This window comes from Ascaphus truei, chromosome 3 (genome assembly GCF_040206685.1).
Source record: "Ascaphus truei isolate aAscTru1 chromosome 3, aAscTru1.hap1, whole genome shotgun sequence".
NCBI classification, from domain to species: Eukaryota; Metazoa; Chordata; class Amphibia; order Anura; family Ascaphidae; genus Ascaphus; species Ascaphus truei.
The window spans coordinates 107,421,166-107,441,954 of NC_134485.1; positions in this window are offsets into that span (position 1 = coordinate 107,421,166).

A 20,789-nucleotide genomic window follows, 5' to 3' on the forward strand; every position below is an offset into this window, starting at 1 on the left:
CATTTTACAATTACAGGTTGGCTTGATCAGTATGCTACGCTTGATGCCGCACAACACATGTATGTCAATATAGGTATTATAGTCTTGCTAGTGGTGGTAATTTAGAGATCCTATGTTCTATACAATAGGTAACTCCAGGTGTTAATTAGCCTATTTTTCCTTTAAAATATTAAGGTCAATTGTATGTGTGCTATACACCTTGAGCCCAACCCTACCTCCCCATCACCCTTCCTTTATAAGTACATTGTGTGTATATAATAATTACTTTGTATGTAGAATTTATTTTAGCTAGATACTTATTAAATGTTAAGTTTTAACCGCCCAGGAGTGCATTTGACAAATGAGCTTCTAGTTGGATAGCCGAGGTACTAATATGCTTCTGCTCTCCAATTTTCTGTCAATACAGTTTACAACAGGCCTGCACAACTCGTAAAGTGAGAAGGGCCAAACTGCTCCAAGGAAAAAAAAATTGGGCCGCACGGGTAAAATCATCATCACCATCATCCTCATCTCTCCTCCAGCACCTCATCATCATCCTCATATCTCCCCCAGCACCCTTCATCATCATCCTCATATCTCCCAAAGAACCCCTCACTATCAACCTTTGCAATACTCCCCATCTCTCTCATACCCCCATCTCTCCCACTCACCCACACACATAATACTCCCCCTCCACATCAAACACACAATACCCCCCTGCACAGCACACACATCACACCCCCCTGCACCTCATATCCCTCTCCTCCCTTGCACCTCACATCCCCCTCCTCCTTGCACCTCAAATCCCCCTCCCCCTTGCACCTCACATCACTCTCCCCCCTTGCACCTCACATCACTCTCCCCCCTTGCACCTCACATCACTCTCCCCCCTTGCACCTCACATCACTCTCCCCCCTTGCACCTCACATCACTCTTCCCCTTGCACCTCACATCACTCTCCCCCCTTGACCTCACATCACTCTCCCCCCTTGACCTCACATCACTCTCCCCCCCATGCACCTCAAATCACCCGCCCATGCACATCAAATCACCCCCCATACACCTCAAATCACCCCCATACACCTCAAATCACCCCCCATGCAACTCAAATGACCCCCCTTGCACCTCAAATGACCCCCCCTTGCACCTCAAATGACCCCTCCTGCACCTCCAATCACCCCCCATGCACCTCAAATCACCCCCTCATCCACCTCAAATCACCCCCCATGCACATCAAATCACCCCCCCCTTGCACCTCCAATGACCCCCCCCTGCACCTCCAATCACCCCCTGCAACTCCCATCACTCATCACCCTCCCCCCTGCAACTCCCATCACCCATCACCCTCTCCCCCCTGCACCTCACATCATCCATCACCCTCTCCCCCCCTGCACCTCCCATCACCCTCCCCCCCTGCACCTCACATCCCCCATAACCCTCTCCCCCCTGCACCTCACATCACCCACAGGGCCACCAACAGAAATCATGGGGCCCGGGACAAATGAAAGGAGCAGCCCCCCCCCCAACCCATAGCGCACCTACCACGAAAAAATATTTTTTAGCGCACAACTTTTACTTAACTGTTTTCTTATTGTGATACAGAAAAAACATTACATCTCCCCCTCCTCATACCTCACCCCTCCCTCTCCCTTCTCCCACCCTCTCCCTCCCTCCACCCACCCTCTCTCTCTCTCTCTCCACCCACCCTCTCTCTCTCTCTCTCCCTCCACCCACCCCAGTCTCTCCCTTCTCCCCCCTCTCTCTCCCTTCTGCCCCCCCTCTCTCCCTTCTCCCCCCTCTCTCTCCCTTCTGTTCTCCTCTCTCCCTTCACCCCCCTCTCTCTCCCTTCTCCCCCTCTCTCTCCCTTCTGCCCCCCCTCTCTCTCCCTTCTCCCCCCTCTCTCTCTCCCTTCTCCCCCCTCTCTCCCTTCTGCCCGCCTTCTCCCTTCTGCCCCCCCTCTCTCTCCCTTCTGCCCCCCATCTCCCTTCTGCCCCCCTCTCTCTCCCTTCTCCCTCCTCTCTCCCCCCTCCTGCCTCCTCTCCCCCCTCCTGCCTACTCTCTCCCCCTCTCCCCCCACCCCCTCTCCCTTCTGCCCCCCCTCTCTCTCCCTTCTGTCCCCCTCTCTCTCCCTTCTTCCCCCCCTCTCTCTCCCTTCTCCCCCCTCTCTCCCTTCTGCCCCCCTTCTCCCTTCTGCCCCCCCTCTCTCTCCCTTCTCCCTCTTCTGCCTCCTCTCTCCCCATTCCTGCCTCCTCTCTCCCCCCTCTTCCCCCACCCCCTCTCCCTTCTGCCCCCCTCTCTCTCCCTTCTGACACACACACACACACACACACACACACACACACACACACACACACACACACACACACACACACACACACACTTAGATCAGCACATCCTCTCCTCGGTACTAAGCCCCGCCCCCGGCATGCTCTGACCTCCCCGGCATCCTGCTATTGAAAAAATAAATACTAATGGCTGCCGCATCCTCCTCATGCTGCTGCTGCCCCCGCGCACCGCAAAACCCGGGGGAGGGAGGGGGGAGGAGGGGGAGGGAGGAGGAGGAGGGGAGAGTGGGGGGGAGGGAGGGAGGAGGGGGGGGATGAATCGCCGCCATTTTTTTAAACTTTTTTTTTTTTTTTAAATTTATTTAATTAACTGGCGCCCGGCCGGAGTCATCGCGGGCCGCACAGAGAGGCCAGACGGGCCGCATGCGTCCCGCGGGCCGTATGTTGTGCAGGCCTGGTTTACCATGAGATGAAGCCATCATTTCGCTTTTCCAAGCCTTTGCAGGTTCCTAATGTTCCTTTAATGTATTTTTTTTGTAATATTGAATTGAGAACAAGACTGGTTTTGGTAAGGGCTAATATCCGAAAGAAATCAGCGCTTCTTTAAGAATGGCAGTAGTCAGCATTGAGTCAAAAATCATCACAATTGTGGCCACACTTAAGAGCCCCCACAATAATATATATATATTTTTAAACTTTAAGTTTATTGAGTTTTTTAGATCAGGTGGAACGGATGAACTGTCAGAGAGGGATAAAGCGGGTGATATTGTTATTTAAAGTTCTTCAGTTGAGGAAAGCGGAAGAACTCATTGCCCGGGAGGCTATGAATCGTAGAGAGTTCATCAAAGAGAATAATTTTACCCCTAGATCATAATTGTTCAATTCTATCTAGACCTTTTGATTGCCACTGCCTGGAGTTATGTAGAGAAGGAGGGTTCCAATGCGCACTCACATCCAGGTAGGGATATGCAAAGGAAAGAGAACACAATGGTGTAGTACTGTATGGAATCAATGCAAAATAAAAGGTGGTAATGCACTCACATTTTAGGATATCAAACAGGCATTTCGGTTAGTAGGTTTATCCAAACTGATGTTGTAGGCTCTCTGATGTCAGGATACTTCCGAAGGTATATGGACTCTCTGACGGCAGGATACCCCCGATGCCTTACAAGCTCACAGATGGCAGGATATTCTCAATATATAAAGCAGAGAAAACACAAATAGTGTAATACTGTATATATCAATACTGATTTTAGACTGTACAGTAAATGCACTCACATTGTGTAATGTTGTTAGTCGGTTTTTGGTTGTTCAAGTAACCAACTTTGAAGGACTTCTGAAGTCACAGGATACTCACAGCAGGAAAAGGACACAGGAAAAGGTATAATTGCAACACTCCAACCCAGCAGCCTCACTCTCACTGCCTGGAGTTAGCCTGCTTCTGCCCAGGTGGGAAGTAGGGTTTTCGACTAATAGAGCTAACTTTAAGATCTTAGAGGTATCGCCATATGAGTTTCCAAAGGTTTAGAGAATATGCTATTGTTGTGAGCGAAATCTGGGAGTTGGCATAGAGAAGGTTGGGTAACCGGAGTAGTTTTGTAATGTGAAATCGGGAAGACATTGTGTCTTCATTTTCGACCCATACTTTCTGTGTCGGGTGACTGTCACAAGACTAGTTGGGTCGTTTGGGCTACTGTGTAATATGCTTTCACGTAGGGAAGGGCTACACCTCCAGCATTTGTGGGTTGGTATATATGGTGTTCCGTAACCCCGGGTCTCGATATTCCAAATAAATTGGGAACTTTTAGTCTTTAATTCCTTAAAATCTGCCTTTTTTTAAATTAAATGGGTAGTGTGTAGAAGAGCTATAGGATTCTGGGTGTCATGGAACAGGAATACCCCTCTCTGCCTCTTCTGTTTCACCCCCCCCCTTTCCTTGCAGGCCTGATTGTCAGCTTCTCAGTGCCAGCTGTATGTGTTTGGCTCTGTACACAAACACAGTGCTTGTGTGATAAATACAGTGTCATTTCCTCTCTCCCAGCAGCTTGCTGTATTAGAGATGCAACATTATTGCTACATGTTGTAGCTCCCCCAGACACTCCTGTGAGTTGCCATAGCAGCCCCAGCCTTTCTCTCAAGTGGGCTAGTCTGCTTTATCCCCCTCTGCTCTGCCCACAGATGGTCTGTCCCCAGGCTATCTTACTACCCAGCATACATTGGCACTTCCTTTCCACCATACCTCTGGACGAGTGAGTACCTTGCTGTAACCCCTGTAATGGTACTGCAGGATTATCTTTTCACCTCCCTTTACTACTAAGCACACACAGAGATATCTACTGTACACCTACACCTCTACACAAGAGACTGTTTTTCCCTGCTTTCTACAAATAAAGTAAGAAAAGAAACAGACCTTGTTGTGCTTGGAAAAGAGGGCAGAGTTGACACTATCTGAGCTAAGTCATCTTACACGTGACCCCCTGGCTTCCAGAATACTGGGTAACAGGCTAATCTTTATCACTGTTAAAATGCCCAATCCAGGATAATTGCAATTTTGACCAGTCAACTAAGTGGTTTTTTAAATTTTCTTAGCAAGCTGAGAGTTTGAATTGTATAACAGAGTATGATTTTGTAAGAAGATACCTAGATATTTAATAGAGAGGTATTTGAAGTTGAGGCATAAAAATCTAATGGTTTCAATAGGAATGTTAATATTGAGAGCCTCTGATTTAGAATGATTAATTTTAAAACCTGATAGAGTATGTAAAGTATTCAGCTGTTGAAACAGGTTGGGTGATTAAATTAGGGGCCAGGTGAGAGAGAAAAAGATGTCATCTGCATACAAGCAGGCTTTATATGTTTTTGGCCTATGGGATACCATAAATGTCACTATTTCCCCTGATATACTCATCTAAGGCTCTATTGGGAGAGTGAAGAGTAAGGGGGGTAGGGGACAGTCTTGCCTGGTACCACTTTTTTTATCTGAATTGTTTCAGAAGGCAGGCCTTGGTAGTTTAGTTTCGCAGTAGGCTTCAAATATAGAGTGGCTACATCCCACAGAAAGTTTCCGTTCAAGCGTTGACAACATATACTTCCAGTCAACATGGTCAAAATCTCCTCGTATTTTTATTATTGACCCCGTACCGGCCACGGATAAAACCAACCTGATCTCTGTGATTAGTTTGGGCATTAACTAATTTAGTCTATTTGCTATGATTTTCTCAAAGATTTGTTTGTCTGAGTTGATTAGTGATATGGGCCAATAACTGCTACAGTAAGCTGAGTCCTTACCTGCTTTTGGTGATCAGAGACATTTTAGCTTGTATCATCGAAGGAGGAAACTCTTTCCACCCCCCCCCCTCTATACAGCATTGAAGATGTTTAGCATATGTGGGGCCAGTAAGGTGGCAAACTTAAAGTTAAAACATAGGTTCGTGAAACGATCTGGGCCAGGAGCTTTAGATTATTTGAGTAATGTAATTGTTTGTAGTAGTTTATCTTGTGTTATTGGGGAATTTAGTTTATCTAATTCTGCCCTATCTAGTTTAGGAAGAAGGGCTTCAGAGAGATACTTCTCTACAACTGCATTAAGGTTTTTACTACGGGAGACCTTTGCGCTATCATAGAGCGATGCAAAGAATCAGGTTAATTCTTGGATTATCCAGAAAATATGGACTAATGGGTGCTCCAATAGTTCTGGAAATATGTTCAATAAATCTTCAAGAGTACCATGGAATCATGGCTTTCCTTATTCGGAGTGGGTATACAACTAGGTGAGTAACAATAAATGCAACTTTCTTAAGCCTCCTGAAGTTAACAGGGAAAAGATATTCTCACCTCGCCGCACCTCATTGGAGGCAATAATGTAATAAAGTCCAAAGAACTCACCACCAAAGTTTGTATTACATCTTGTCAATCTTTAGAAATCTTCTTCATATTTTACCCACTCCTAAGGCCAGATGAATTCCTTGAAGGCGTGTTCAGCCGCAGGTAGAGATAAACACAGCAGATACAAATGCAAAAATGCAGGAAGCAGCGCACTGCCCAGAAAAATTGGGAAACAGCTGGTATAAAAATATAAAGAATTTATTGCCCAACCAGCATTACAAAAGAGTCCACATCTCCTTTTTTTGTAATGCTGGTTGGGCAATAAATTCCGCCCATTTCTCAATTTTTTTGGGGACAGTGCGCTGCTTCATGCACTTTTGCATTTGTTTCTGCTGTGTTAATTCTCGGCTTATCAGGTCTGGATTGGTGGTCCAATCGCCAGATTTCTGTCCGATTTGCATGAATATACCACGAGGATTGTTTTTGTCCAAGTCTTGCAACCAGCATTGAATCAGATTTTTTTCACTTTTCGAAAAATGTCTGTTTAGTCGATAGCATGCGTTTCAGTAAGAGAGGTCATGCGTGCATTGAGCTCCCCTCGGAGGGTGATGAGTTCATTTAAGAGGGTGTCAGAGGTTTTGTTTATGGGCTTCATCTAGCTTATGGATTCTGGTTTTTAGATAGGCAATATGCTTCATTTGGATGCTCTTTCTGTGGGAAGCAATGCTAATCAGTTTTCCCCTCAGAACAGATTTATTTGCCTCCCATAACGTGATCTTTGAATTGACGCTATTCTTGATGAATCTCTAAACCAGTGTTTCCCAACTCCAGTCCTCAGGGAACCCCAACAGGCCAGGTCTTAAGGATATTCCTGCTCCAGCACAAGTGGCTCAATCAGCGGCTCAGTCATTTTGAATGAGCCACCTGTGCTGGAGCAGGGATATCCTTAAATTCTAACCTGTTTGGGTTCCCCGAGGACTGGAGTTGGGAAACACTGATCTATATGAAGATCCCTAGTCATCAAGGTCTCTATGGCAATAAGGTTGTCAATTCTTGTATAGACATTGTGGGGGGATGGGAAGAATGTAACATCCTTAACCGCAGGGTGTATCTCTCTCCAGATATTTGAGATTTGAGCCTTTCGGGCCTTGTGATGGTGGGGATTCCCAGCCACACTCCAGTCCCTTCCTCCAGCCTTGTGGTCCCCCCTACCTGGCACGTGGTGGCCAGCGAGAGCCCTTGTGTGCCCCAACTTTTGCCCACAATTACACAGCCAGGGGAGGTGAGTCGGAACATCTCTGGGGAACACCCACCTCCTAAAGTTGCACGACTAAAGTTACACCTGAGGAAGGGATAACACCCCAAAATGTTGTGCTCTGTTGATCTGTATATTAATAAGATGGTCTAAAATACCCCTTCACCACTTAACCCAGTGCGTATATTTATTTCTGGGTGAAAAACGTTACGTAGTGATGGTTTGTTGGAGATCTCGTCATACAGATACTCGGCCCCATGAGAAATACCTTTGAAAATATTTCTACTTCAAAAGAAATCATAACAGGAGAGCAGGGCAAGAATATAATTTTCTAGACTTCCTAACCCCCCCCCTAATTTTAGTGAGGCCCCCCAGTGTTCCTGCTCTAATGTCTCAGTCGGTAAGCACAGGTGATGAGGACCTTTTGTGTGTTGAGTAGGAGGGTGAGTGGGTTTGTACAAAGGCCACCATGTGTCATCCTGCCCTATGCCGGTATTTACCTGGATAGGCCTGTGCCTTGTCATTTGTGCTTGATCTCGAGAGAGAGAGAGAGAGAGAGAGAGAGAGTGTACAGTATGCCTCTGAATGGGGGAGTAATGCCAAGGAAACCGCTCCATTCAGTAAAAGCAATGTCCTTGAAGGAGAGGGGTGGGAGGCTCTCCCACACATCCTATTGCAAAAAGGAGAGCAGGCGGCGGGGGAGGCCAGTGACTGTGTGAGACCTTTATCAGAGGCATTGATGGAGATGGTGTGTGGGAGCAGCATCCGCGGGTGGAGGGATAGTTGGTTGCTGCTGCTGGTCAGGCTGAGCAGGTTTCTGTGAGTACAGCTGTGCTGTGTGAGCCCTCTACTCCCCCCCCCCCAACCTATGAGTCACCCCAGCAGCACTGATACACCAGGCCAGAGAGTGTGGGAGGAGAGCTAGAGAGATTCACTGGACTCCGTGTAGATCACAATAGAGGAGCCACACGTGGAACATCCACATTTAAACACCCAGCGACACATCCACGTGAATATGGACATAGGGGGTCATTTCTCAGTCTCCCGTCTGCAAAAAAAGCCCTGCACCAGATTTATCAAAGGAGGGGGAAATCCATTGACTGCAATGGGAATGGTTTCCCTTGATACATTTGGGGTCTGGTTTTAGTTGTCCTGGTTTTTCAGCTGGGAGACTGATAAATGACCCTTATACGTTAGATTGTAAGCTCTCTGGGACAGGGATTACTTTTCCTATTGTCGATTTTGTTTGTTGCACTTATTGTATTATAATTCCTTGTACTGTATTGTCTCTTTGTAAAGCACCGAGTACACTGTGTCCTATAGAAATAAAGATATACATACATTTATACATGTAAACAAATGTGTGTGTTTGTGTGTATATATATGTGTGTTTGTGTGTGTGTCTGTATATGTTTGTATATATCAGTTTGTGTGTGTTTTGTGTGTGTGTGTGTGTGTATATATATATATCTATATATATATATATGTATATATATCTATATATATATATATATGTGTGTATATATATATATATATATATATATATATGTGTATATATATATATATATATATATATATATATATACACAGTGGTCGACAAATCACCAAAAAATCTACTCGCCGAACAAAAAAATCTACTCGCCACCTAGTACCAAACGTGTGCTGCTTGGGCCAATATTTACTCGCCCGGGGGTTAAATCCACTCGCCCGGGGCGAGCAAATGTATAGGTTTGTCGAACACTGTGTGTATATATATATATATATATATATATATATATATATATATATATATATATATATATATATATACACATATACACACACATAGTGGCGAGAAAAAGTTTGTACGCCCTAATGAAAATTTCAGAAATTCCATAGTTTTTCCATGATAACCTTGAATCAAAACCAGACTTTTCTTAAATATCTAATAGGGTTTATATTAACCAATTCCACCAAATCTGTGGGTGGTTTTCTGGGTATGCACCTTAACCCTGGCTGTGCTCAAAGCTGTGACCATGCAGCAAGCTTAAGCCTATAGGGAACCATGTTAAAAATGGTTTTTGAAGCAAAAAGTGGCACCTCGTGCTCATTTGCATGTCATTTCCCAGAATCCCTTGCTGCAGTGGAAGTGCTGTATGCTGGGTGATAATGGTGAAAGGCGGGGTTGCAGACCTGCCTAAGACATGCAGATGAGCATACAGTTGTATTTGTATATATATATATATATATATATATATATAGTGTTCGACAAACCTATAATTCCTTGTACTGTATTGTCTCTTTGTAAAGCACCGAGTACACTGTGTCCTATAGAAATAAAGATATACATACATTTATACATGTAAACAAATGTGTGTGTTTGTGTGTATATATATGTGTGTTTGTGTGTGTGTCTGTATATGTTTGTATATATCAGTTTGTGTGTGTTTTGTGTGTGTGTGTGTGTGTATATATATATATCTATATATATATATGTATATATATCTATATATATATATATATATGTGTATATATATACTGCTGCGGCACAGTTTATTCGAGCATTTGCCCGTTCTGTGCCGCAGCAGTAGCCTGGCGCGCGCCCGAGAGTGACGGGCGCGCGCCGAAGCAGCGGAAGAGCGCCCTCCGATCGGGGCGCTCTCCCTACCGCTGCCGGGTCCGCCGGGTCCCCCGGAACCCCCTGCCGCTGTCCCGCGATCGCGGGACACCAGGGCTCCCTCGGGGAGCCCCTGGACGCGCGTGCAGGGGGCGCACGCTCCCGAAGACGCGTGACCGCGCGTCTATGACGCGCGGCACGCCAAGGGGCGGCCACTAGCAAGCCGGGAAATCTCCCGGCTTGCGGATCTGGCCGCAGTGTAATAAACTGTGTCGCCAGTGTATATATATATATATATTTGTATATATATATATATATATATATATACACAGTGGTCGACAAATCACCAAAAAATCTACTCGCCGAACAAAAAAATCTACTCGCCACCTAGTACCAAACGTGTGCTGCTTGGGCCAATATTTACTCGCCCGGGGGTTAAATCCACTCGCCCGGGGCGAGCAAATGTATAGGTTTGTCGAACACTGTGTATATATATATATATATATATATATATATATATATATATATATATATATATATATATATATATATATATATATATATATATATATATATATACACATATACACACACATAGTGGCGAGAAAAAGTTTGTACGCCCTAATGAAAATTTCAGAAATTCCATAGTTTTTCCATGATAACCTTGAATCAAAACCAGACTTTTCTTAAATATCTAATAGGGTTTATATTAACCAATTCCACCAAATCTGTGGGTGGTTTTCTGGGTATGCACCTTAACCCTGGCTGTGCTCAAAGCTGTGACCATGCAGCAAGCTTAAGCCTATAGGGAACCATGTTAAAAATGGTTTTTGAAGCAAAAAGTGGCACCTCGTGCTCATTTGCATGTCATTTCCCAGAATCCCTTGCTGCAGTGGAAGTGCTGTATGCTGGGTGATAATGGTGAAAGGCGGGGTTGCAGACCTGCCTAAGACATGCAGATGAGCATACAGTTGTATTTGTATATATATATATATATATATAGTGTTCGACAAACCTATACATTTGCTCGCCCCGGGCGAGTGGATTTAACCCCCGGGCGAGTAAATATTGGCCCAAGCAGCACACGTTTGGTACTAGGTGGCGAGTAGATTTTTTTGTGTGGCGAGTAGATTTTTTGGTGATTTGTCAACCACTGTTTAATATATATATATGTATATGTATATTTGTGTGTGTGTGCATGTTTGCATAAGTGTGATGGCCCTTGGGGGGGGGGGGGGGTTTAACACCTTTCTATTGACAGAAAAGGTTTTATTTACTTAGATGAATTATCTCCGTGTTCCCCCCCCCCCCCCCTGCTTTCCCAGTATAAATATTGTGCCTAATACACCTCTTCTGTCCTTTTTTTTGTCTCTATTAATAGAGGTAGATATTTTTTCAACATTTATTTATCAACAAATGATTGAATGATGAAAAAGTTTGGTAACTTTCAGTTTCAGTACCTGGGTGACAGCTCCTTGAGCAGCAATGACTTCTACTAAACATTTCCTGTAACTGCTGGTCAGTCTCTCACATCGGTTTTGAGGAATTTTGGGCCATTCCTCCTTACAGAACTGCTTCAACTCAGTGACATTTTGAGGGCTTCCTTGCATGGACAGCTCACTTCAGGTCCTGCCCCAACATTTCGATGGGGTTAGGTCCAGACTTTGACTAGGCCATTCTAAAGCATGGCATTTCTTCTTCTGCAGCCATTCTTTTGTAGATCTGCTTGTATGTTTAGGATCATTATCTTACTGCATGACCCACTTTCGCTTCAGCTCACGGACAGATGGTCTGATATTCTTCTCTAGAATCTTCTGATACAATGAAGAATTCATGGTTGTGTCAAAGATGGCAAGCCATCCAGGTCCTGAGACAGGAAAGTATCATTAAATCATCACACTTCCACCATGCTTGATGGTTGGGATGAGGTTCTTCTGTTCGAATGCATTGTTTGGTTTTTGCTAAACATTACAGTCCTGATTGAGGCCAAAAAGTTCTACCTCTGACTCGTCTGTCTAGAGAACATTGTTCCAGATGTCTTGTGGATCATCTATGTGCTTTTTGGCGAACTTCAAACGGGCAGCAATGTTCTTTTTAGAGAGAAGTGGTTTCCTCCTGGCTACAGTATCCTTCTATGAACACCATTCTTGTTCAGTCTTTTTGAGTCATGATGAGCACTCACATTAGCCAAGGCGAGATTGGCCTGCAGATCCCTGGCTGTTACTCTGAGGTTCTTTCTGACTTCCTGGATGATTTGCCGGCTTGTTTTTGGAGAGATTTTGGTAGGACAACTGGGTAGAGTGACTGCGGTCTTGAACTTTTTCAATTTTTAGACTATCTGACCGTTGATTGGTGGAGCCCCAAATCCCTTGAAATTATTTTGTAACCCTTTCGAGACTGATGAGCATCAATAACTGCTTTTCTAAGGTCCTCAGAGATTTTGTTTGATCGTGGCATGACGTGTTTCCACACACATGTATGGTGAAGACTAAAATCACAATGTTTTTGATTTTTATATACAGTAAGGTGGGGCCTCCCAAACTAACACTGAAGATCTACCGAAATATTTAAACACCTGATTCTAATTATCACCTTTAATTTAGCTTATAAAATCAGGGGTTCACTTACTTTTTCACATACCCTGACTCTTAATTACTTATTGTTTGTTTAATCATAAAACATTTTGTTCCAAATACATGGAATTGGTTAATATAAACCCTATTAGATATTTAAGAAAAGTCTGGTTTTGATTCAAGGTTATCATGGAAAAACTATGGAATTTCTGAAATTTTCATTAGGGCGTACAAACTTTTTCTCGCCACTGTGTGTGTGTGTGTGTGTGTATATATGAATATGTGTGTATATATATACAGTGTTCGACAAACCTATACATTTGCACGCCCCGGGCGAGTGGATTTAACATCGTGGCGAGCTCCTTTTGGCCCAAGCAGCACACATGTGGTACTAGGTGGCGAGTAGATTTTTTTGTTTGGCGAGTAGATTTTTTGGTGATTTGTCGACCACTGTGTGTGTATATATATATATATATATATATATATATATATATATACACATATACACATATATACACACATACAAGCTGGAGAGGAACGGATCGCCCTGCATCGTCACTGCTGTGTATATCTGGCACTGTGGCTGTCGGTACTGGTGTCGGAGGACTCCTGTTATCCGCAGCGGCGTGCATCCAGGCAGGAGGCACTTGAGCTTTTGATCCGGAGGTTCCCTCAGCTGGCGGAGGGCATTTAAACGGTACCGCTATACAGATACCAAGATACCTTTGGAATATATATATATATATATAACATAGAAAAAGAACAAAAAGCACTCCGTAATAATAGTCACTGGTGTGGGTGCAGATCCTATAATGAAGAATAAGCAATACGATACCGTTTGGAAACGAAATCAGCAGGCAGCACTCCAGAAATGAACAAACAAGTGACACACAAATATACTTTTCAACACCCGACCTTACACCTGCTGTACAAACCAAAGTTTCTGAATGTCTCTCTGCTATATCATCCTGGATGGCCCTCCGTCGCCTTAAACTAAACATGGCTAAAACAGAGCTCCTCATACTTCCTCCCAAACCTGGCCCTACTACCTCCTTCCACATTACTGTTGGAACTACGATCATTCACCCAGTAGCCCAAGCACGCTGCCTAGGGGTCACACTCGACTCCTCTCTCACATTCGCCCCTCACATTCAAAACATTTCTAAAACTTGTCGCTTTTTCCTCCGCAATATAACAAAGATACGCCCTTTCCTCTGTTGCTCGACTGCTAAAACTCTGACTCAGGCCCTCATTCTCTCCCGTCTTGATTACTGTAACCTCCTGCTGTCCGGCCTTCCTGCCTCTCACCTGTCTCCCCTACAATCTATCCTAAATGCTGCTGCCAGAATCACTCTACTCTTTCCTAGATCTGTCTCAGCATCTCCCCTCATGAAATCCCTCTCCTGGCTTCCGATCAAATCCCGCATCTCACACTCCATTCTTCTCCTCACTTTTAAAGCTTTACACTCTTCTGCACCACCTTACATCTCAGCCCTAATTTCTCGCTATGCACCATCCCGACTCTTGCGGTCTTCTCAAGGATGTCTTCTTTCTACCCCCTTTGTATCTAAAGCCCTCTCCCGCCTTAAACATTTTTCACTGACTGCCCCACACCTCTGGAATGCCCTTTCCCTCAGTACCCGACTAGCACCCTCTCTATCCACCTTTAAGACCCACCTTAAGACACACTTGCTTAAAGAAGCATATGAATAGCACTGTGAATATTCTGAACACATGATACATAAAGCTTGGCCCCCTGCAGACGCACTTACCAGAACTCCCTCCTACTGTCTCTGTACGTCCTCCCTACCTACCAATTAGACTGTAAGCTCCTCGGGGCAGGGACTCCTCTTCCTTAATGTTACTTTTATGTCTAAAGCACTTATTCCCATGATCTGTTATTTATATTATCTGTTATTTATTTGATTACCACATGTATTACTACTGTGAAGCGCTATGTACATTAATGGCGCTATATAAATAAAGACATACAATACAATACAATATTGAAAAAATAAAATAAACACAAAACCAACGTTTCGTTCCACGAATGGGACCTTTGTCAACCTTGACAAAGGTCTCATTCGTGGACCGAAACGTTGGTTTTGTGTTTATTTTATTTTTTCAATACACTTGCTTGTTCAATTCTGGAGTGCTGCCTGCTGATTTCGTTTCCAAACGGTATCGTATTGCTTATATATATACTTAAAACCAGAGACAGAACATAAAACACAGACAAAGCTCAGTTTTAGCACATCCAGTGAAACTCATACACGGTACAGTGCCTAAATATATATGTATAAATATCTATTAAGTAAAATGGTCTTTTAGTTTGACATTTTTGGCCAAACTTGTTGTAAGCCCCTGAGCCAACTTCACGGCAGACCACAATTCAGGGGTCCCTAACGCTAATATAAATTCTTAATAACCTGTGTAATAACAGGAAGAATGATTTATAGTAAATCTGTCAATATTAGTTGCAAAGTTCTAAGTCTGATTGAAGCCTTTATTAACCTGTACATTACCAGGAAAATCACTCTGTATTAGAGTTGTCACAACCATCCTGCAAGCAAACAAGTTCCCCTGTGTGGAAGATGCTATGGAGTGAGCCCTTAACCATTTAAATGTGGGAGGGGGTAAGCTTAAATTAAGTAGGAGGTTGCCACCCTCCAATCAGCCAAGACTAGCTGAAACACAATTGTAAAATATACTGGACACCTAACAAGCTCCTATTGAACCCCCAAAATAACCACAACATATATATAAGCATATGAGTGACACAGAGGAGTGCTACTGAGCATGGCAATATATATTTAAAACCAGAGACAGAACATAAAACACAGACAAAGCTCAGTTATAGCACATCTAGTGAAACTCATACACGGTACAGTGCCTAAATATATATGTATAAATATCTATTAAGTAAAATGGTCTTTTAGTTTGACATTTTTGGCCAAAATTGTTGTAAGCTTGTTAGGTGTCCAGTGTATATATATATATATATATATATATATATATATACATATGCGCGTGCGTGCGTGCTACTGGGAGATGCAAAGTCAGTTAACCCACTCACAGACATGTTTCAACTTTGATGGGTATCATCAATGTGAGGTTGGTTGCTGGCATTTGTTCAAATGAGATAAGAGTCGGTAATCACCACACTTATTAAGGTTATGGTGGGTAAAAAAAAGTGACTAAAACCCCCCACAGTAAAGCATAATGCAACTGTAAATATTCCTGTATATTCATCTGCATGTCTTAGACAGGTCTGCAACCCTGTCTTTCACCATTACCACCCAGCACACAGCACTTCCACTGCAGCAAGGGATTCTGGGAAATTACATGCAAATGAGCACACACTGGCTTTGAATCTCCCAAGCCCTTGCTTAAAAGCTGTGTTTAAAGCAGCATGCATTGGCTAAGGGTTGCTCATGTAATGTGAGCATGAGATAAAAGGTGGCACTGTGTGCTCATTTGCATGTCATTTCCCAGAATCCCTTGCTGCAGTGGAAGTGCTGTGTGCTGGGTGATAATGGTGAAAGACAGGTTTGCAGACCTGTCTAAGACATGCAAATGAATATACAGTAATATTTACAGTTGCTATATATATATTGTATATATTGTTACATGTAACATCGCCGGAAGAAGAGATCAGTGTATCTCGAAAGCTCGCACAAATAAAAGCATTTCGTTAGCCACAGAACGGTATCATCTATTTATTTTTTGATTATTGAAGCTCGGCTAACACAGTACTGATACCTCTACAGGTGTGTGTGTGTGTGTGTGTGTGTGTGTGTGTGTGTGTGTGTGTGTGTGTGTGTGTGTGTATCTATATATATATATATATACATACATATACACAGACACTCGTAAATTTTAGGTCTTAGATAGTCATAAACATGCCAAGACATACTTTACCTACATGCCAGTGTGTTTAGAATATCAGCACATACAACGCAAATTAAAGCACGCTAAGCTTACACTTAATTAAATGAATCTGCAGTCTCCAGGCGCGTGTAATCTAATTTGCCACATGGTGGCAGCACTAGGTCTAAAAAAACAAAAACAAATTGGACTACAGAAGTGGAAATTAGCATCTAGAAAAGCATGCTTGTTTCTTTAATTATATTCTGGGCTTGCCTTGATGCCTATGTTTGGATGCTTGTCATCAAGAAGCTATAGAAACAGCTGTTAACCCTAATTCCTCTCTGTTCTGTTGAATGGATTCTTACGGCACTTGAATAGTAAATATAATTCAAATACCAATTATTATTATTATTATTATTTCTACTGCGCTCCGAGTATTTATGATCGTTCATATGATTTTTAAAAACATATTACAATTTAGGGCTTTGGATATAACATATTAATAATAATTGTTGTTATAATGCTGGCGATTAGGATTATTTTGAATGGTAGTTTTGGGGTGAGGACTATTATGATCATTGCATTATTATTACTTGTGTTCATTTTTGACCATATCATAGTATTTTTCTATCACCATACCCCAGAGATTCTTTTTCTCACACAGTTCACAGAGATGCATTGACCTTTCCCTAATGCACATTACTTGCTCGTCACACCCTCTTTTGATTTGCAAAGGCTTCCTTCGGCATATACACTATCAATCACACACATATTTCATGATTACATGACAGATAGTGAAGATGGCGATATACTGTAGATCAGGGGCTCTCACTTGAAGTCCTCAAGACCTCCCCCCTCCCATCAACAGCTCAGGTTTTCAGGATATCCTTGCTTCAGCACAGATGGCTCAATCAGTCACTGCTTCAGCACAGGTGGCTCAATCTGTCTCTGCTTCAGCACAGGTGGCTTAATCAGTCCCTGCTTCAGCACAGGCGGCTCAGTCGAAGATTGAGCCACCTGTGCTGAAGCAGGGATATCTGTACAATCTAACCTGTTGGGGGAGGATTGGAGTTGTCAAACCCTGCTGTAGATGCATACCTGCATGATGATAGATACGGTAGTGTGGATAATCACACACATGCACACACAGTAGTCTTTCCTATGTACAGGAGGACGTCTTATTGGTGTTACTGAGTAGTCCTAGCACAAAATTGCAGCTCAGCTGGCTGCCACATACTCTTGTACTTGTATAAGATGTGTGACAAGCTTGGCACTATCCCAGTGGCTGCAGGCTTCCCTCCTCAGAGAGTTGAGCGGCGGTGACTAATAACACAGAAATTATTTCAGCCCCTGCAGAGAAACGACTATTCATGTCCTTGAGTCACAGTTTTGAACATACAGGGAGGAGAGCGGAGGGAAGAGGGAGAGAATGAGGGAGGGACAAAGGATGGAGAGAGGGGGGAGAGAGAGAGGAGATGGAAATGGCTAGAGCGATGAGGAAGGAAGAGAAGGCGAAAGGGTGGGTAAAAGAGGGAGATCGAGAGTTACAGAAAGAAGGGGTAATAATGGAATATAGGGATAGAGCTAGATAGAGGGAGATAAGGGCAGAAAAGGAAATCTATACAGGAAAATACAGAAGGCGATAGTGACAGAAAAGATGGAGGAGTGGGGGTGCAGGGTAAAAGGATTGAGGGTGAAACAGTAAGAGGGCGAGTAACGAAGAGAGGGATTTGGAAGGGAGAAATGCAAAGAGAGACTGAATGGGACACGGTGTAGAGAGGGAGAGAATATGTAGCTAGCTGCATGGGGAAGCCGAGAGACCACAAGCGAGTCTGAGAGGAGGGAGCTGCAGCCCATTCAAGCTTCAGACCCCAGCATCCATATAACATGGCGCTAGAGCTGTGTGCATAAGAAGTACAGCACATTCCTAATACACAGATAAATGGGGCACTTGGTGACACGGGTACGGAGCTGACACAGGGACTTCCGCTATGTGACTGCAGTGCATATCTAGTCATTTGCAAGCTCCCAGCCAGTGTTCCCATGGAGATGATTACGTTGTAGTCATTCCAAGAGTCCTGTGAGCTGCGAGCACAAGACCCCTCCTTGGGATTCCTAGAGAGCGGGATAACTTGTTCCCTTTAAATCCACGCACATATATAGAATGTGTAAAGCGCTGTGTACGTAGATGACAATATACAAATACAACTATACATACATTCATGCATGCACTATCACACAGCTTGATTGTCACAACTACACCACTAGAGATGGGTGACATTTTGGGGCGGATTTGGATCGGCCGGTTCCTATGGTCCATCAGTCTCAAAAAGGCCAATCCGCTTTTCTCAGATTTTTCTATCACTGACTATCCACATGGCGGATTAATAATCCACGGTCGGATTGCTATTAATCCACACTGAGATTACATCTGAGGGAGGGGAGAGACAGAGAGCAGATTTTTAACCATCCGCAGTGGGGATTTCGGATTTAATATGGAATCTTGCGTGCGGAATCTTAAAACTCCACCCGGATTGTGTCCAATGTCGGACCCGGATTAATCCGCTCGAATTGTTGAATACCCAATCCGCAGATAGATGTTACACTGCAGAACGGATTTTGAAGGGAAAGCCTGGGAAATGTTGGGAATTTTGACAGTTCCTCTCATCTCTGTGTACCATGCTCCTCTATGTGCCACACATGCACAAACCATCATACACATCATTTTGCACACACCGTAAACCATGACATGTCAAAACATCTACCCACAGTACATATTCATTTCTAAAAAGTCCATTTAGACACCAAACGTCCCTGTAATGAACATGGCAGAAGGTATTAAGTATTTTAATCAATCTGGCCCAGAAGAGGTTAATGTTAAGTTGCAAATTGCACGAAAAAATAAAAGAATTATTATGGCCTGTCACACCTCCCGACCAGGCCGGGTTTTATGTGTTTTATAGGACTGGGGGTATCTGGGGTCAGCACCTGGGTTTGCAAGTGGGGGGTTAAAATGGGGACACAATTCTTCCCTGACAGAGGGAAATAAACTAAAACCTTTTAAATGTACTTTCAATGGCATTCTCTGGGTGATCTGTGGAATATCGGGGGGGGGGGGGGGAGGGAGAGGGAAAGGGTGGTGTGGCCAAGAGGAGGGTCTAAAAGTGTGCACATTTACTAAAGGTGAAATATCCTGGGTCTGACAGCAGTTCAGAAGAATAACAAATAGATATTTGTAACAGTTATGATTACCCAAATCAAATTATGCCAAAATACTTCATGGTTAGGAGGTACAAAGGACAGATATCTAATCTCATGCAAACGTAGAAGTTAAGGTGTCATGTTTCATATCCAGGCACGCATGCTATGTACACAGACGCAACATAGAAGATGGTATTTGTCTAAGTATTATTGAAACAAAGCTATGAAGTCTTTTATATATTGAGGCAAAGTTTAAAAGTCACAAGAAAGGTTTAAAAAAAAAAAAAACTTAAATCGTAAAAAAAATGTAATTAAGAGAAATTTATGAAAGGGGGGGGGGGGGGGTCTTCTGTGTGTTGCAATGAACAAGGTTTTAGAATATAAACCCTGCATCTGGAAGTGTCTATGCTGGAACATGGTAAATCTCAATTTCCACTCAAGACCCTTTGGGCAAAGATCTGATCAATGTTATGTGATACCATAAGTCAGATTCTGTTTGTTTGATTCTTTCATTTTATTAAACTGTCTGCATTTTATACTGTATGTTCTTGTAATCATCTTTTTCTGTAACCTAAGCACTGTTCCTTTTTGTATATTAAATATAAACTTGAATAACTAATTCTTTGGGCTTTGATGTGAACTGTTGCTCGCTTTGTACAGAGTAAATTAAATTTTCTGATGCATTTTTCTACAACAGATTTTAGTGTGTTATGTGCATAGTTTTCATAGTAAACAGAGACCAAAGCCTCTGCAACTATTTTTTTTAACCCTTTGGTGGTAATAGCGAATTAATATATATTGTGATGAATTGAGGGTAGATATTACTCATTTGAGGTGCCTTGCATAGGTGAAAGGTGTCAGCTAGTTAGCTGCGTGTATTAACCCAGGGGTGGGCAAAGTTTTCCTCCTACACCCCCCCTGTCTGCTCTCCTCCCCTTCTCGTGCCTCCCCACCCTGCTCGGCTTCGTGCTTAAAATGACAGCGCAGCGCCAAAACAAAGTAATGGTGTAAATTGAGCACACACCTAGTGCGCTTGACAGACGTGTCCAAGCGCACGAATTCCAAACCGATTTAAGAAATGGATTTTCTTGGGCGACAGACGCGTCACGGCCACGTCACGCGAGCGATTTAGCCAATGAGGGCGAATTGCTCATGTGACATCATGGCCATGCCTCCGCCACGCCTACCTGTAACCTCCCGATGCC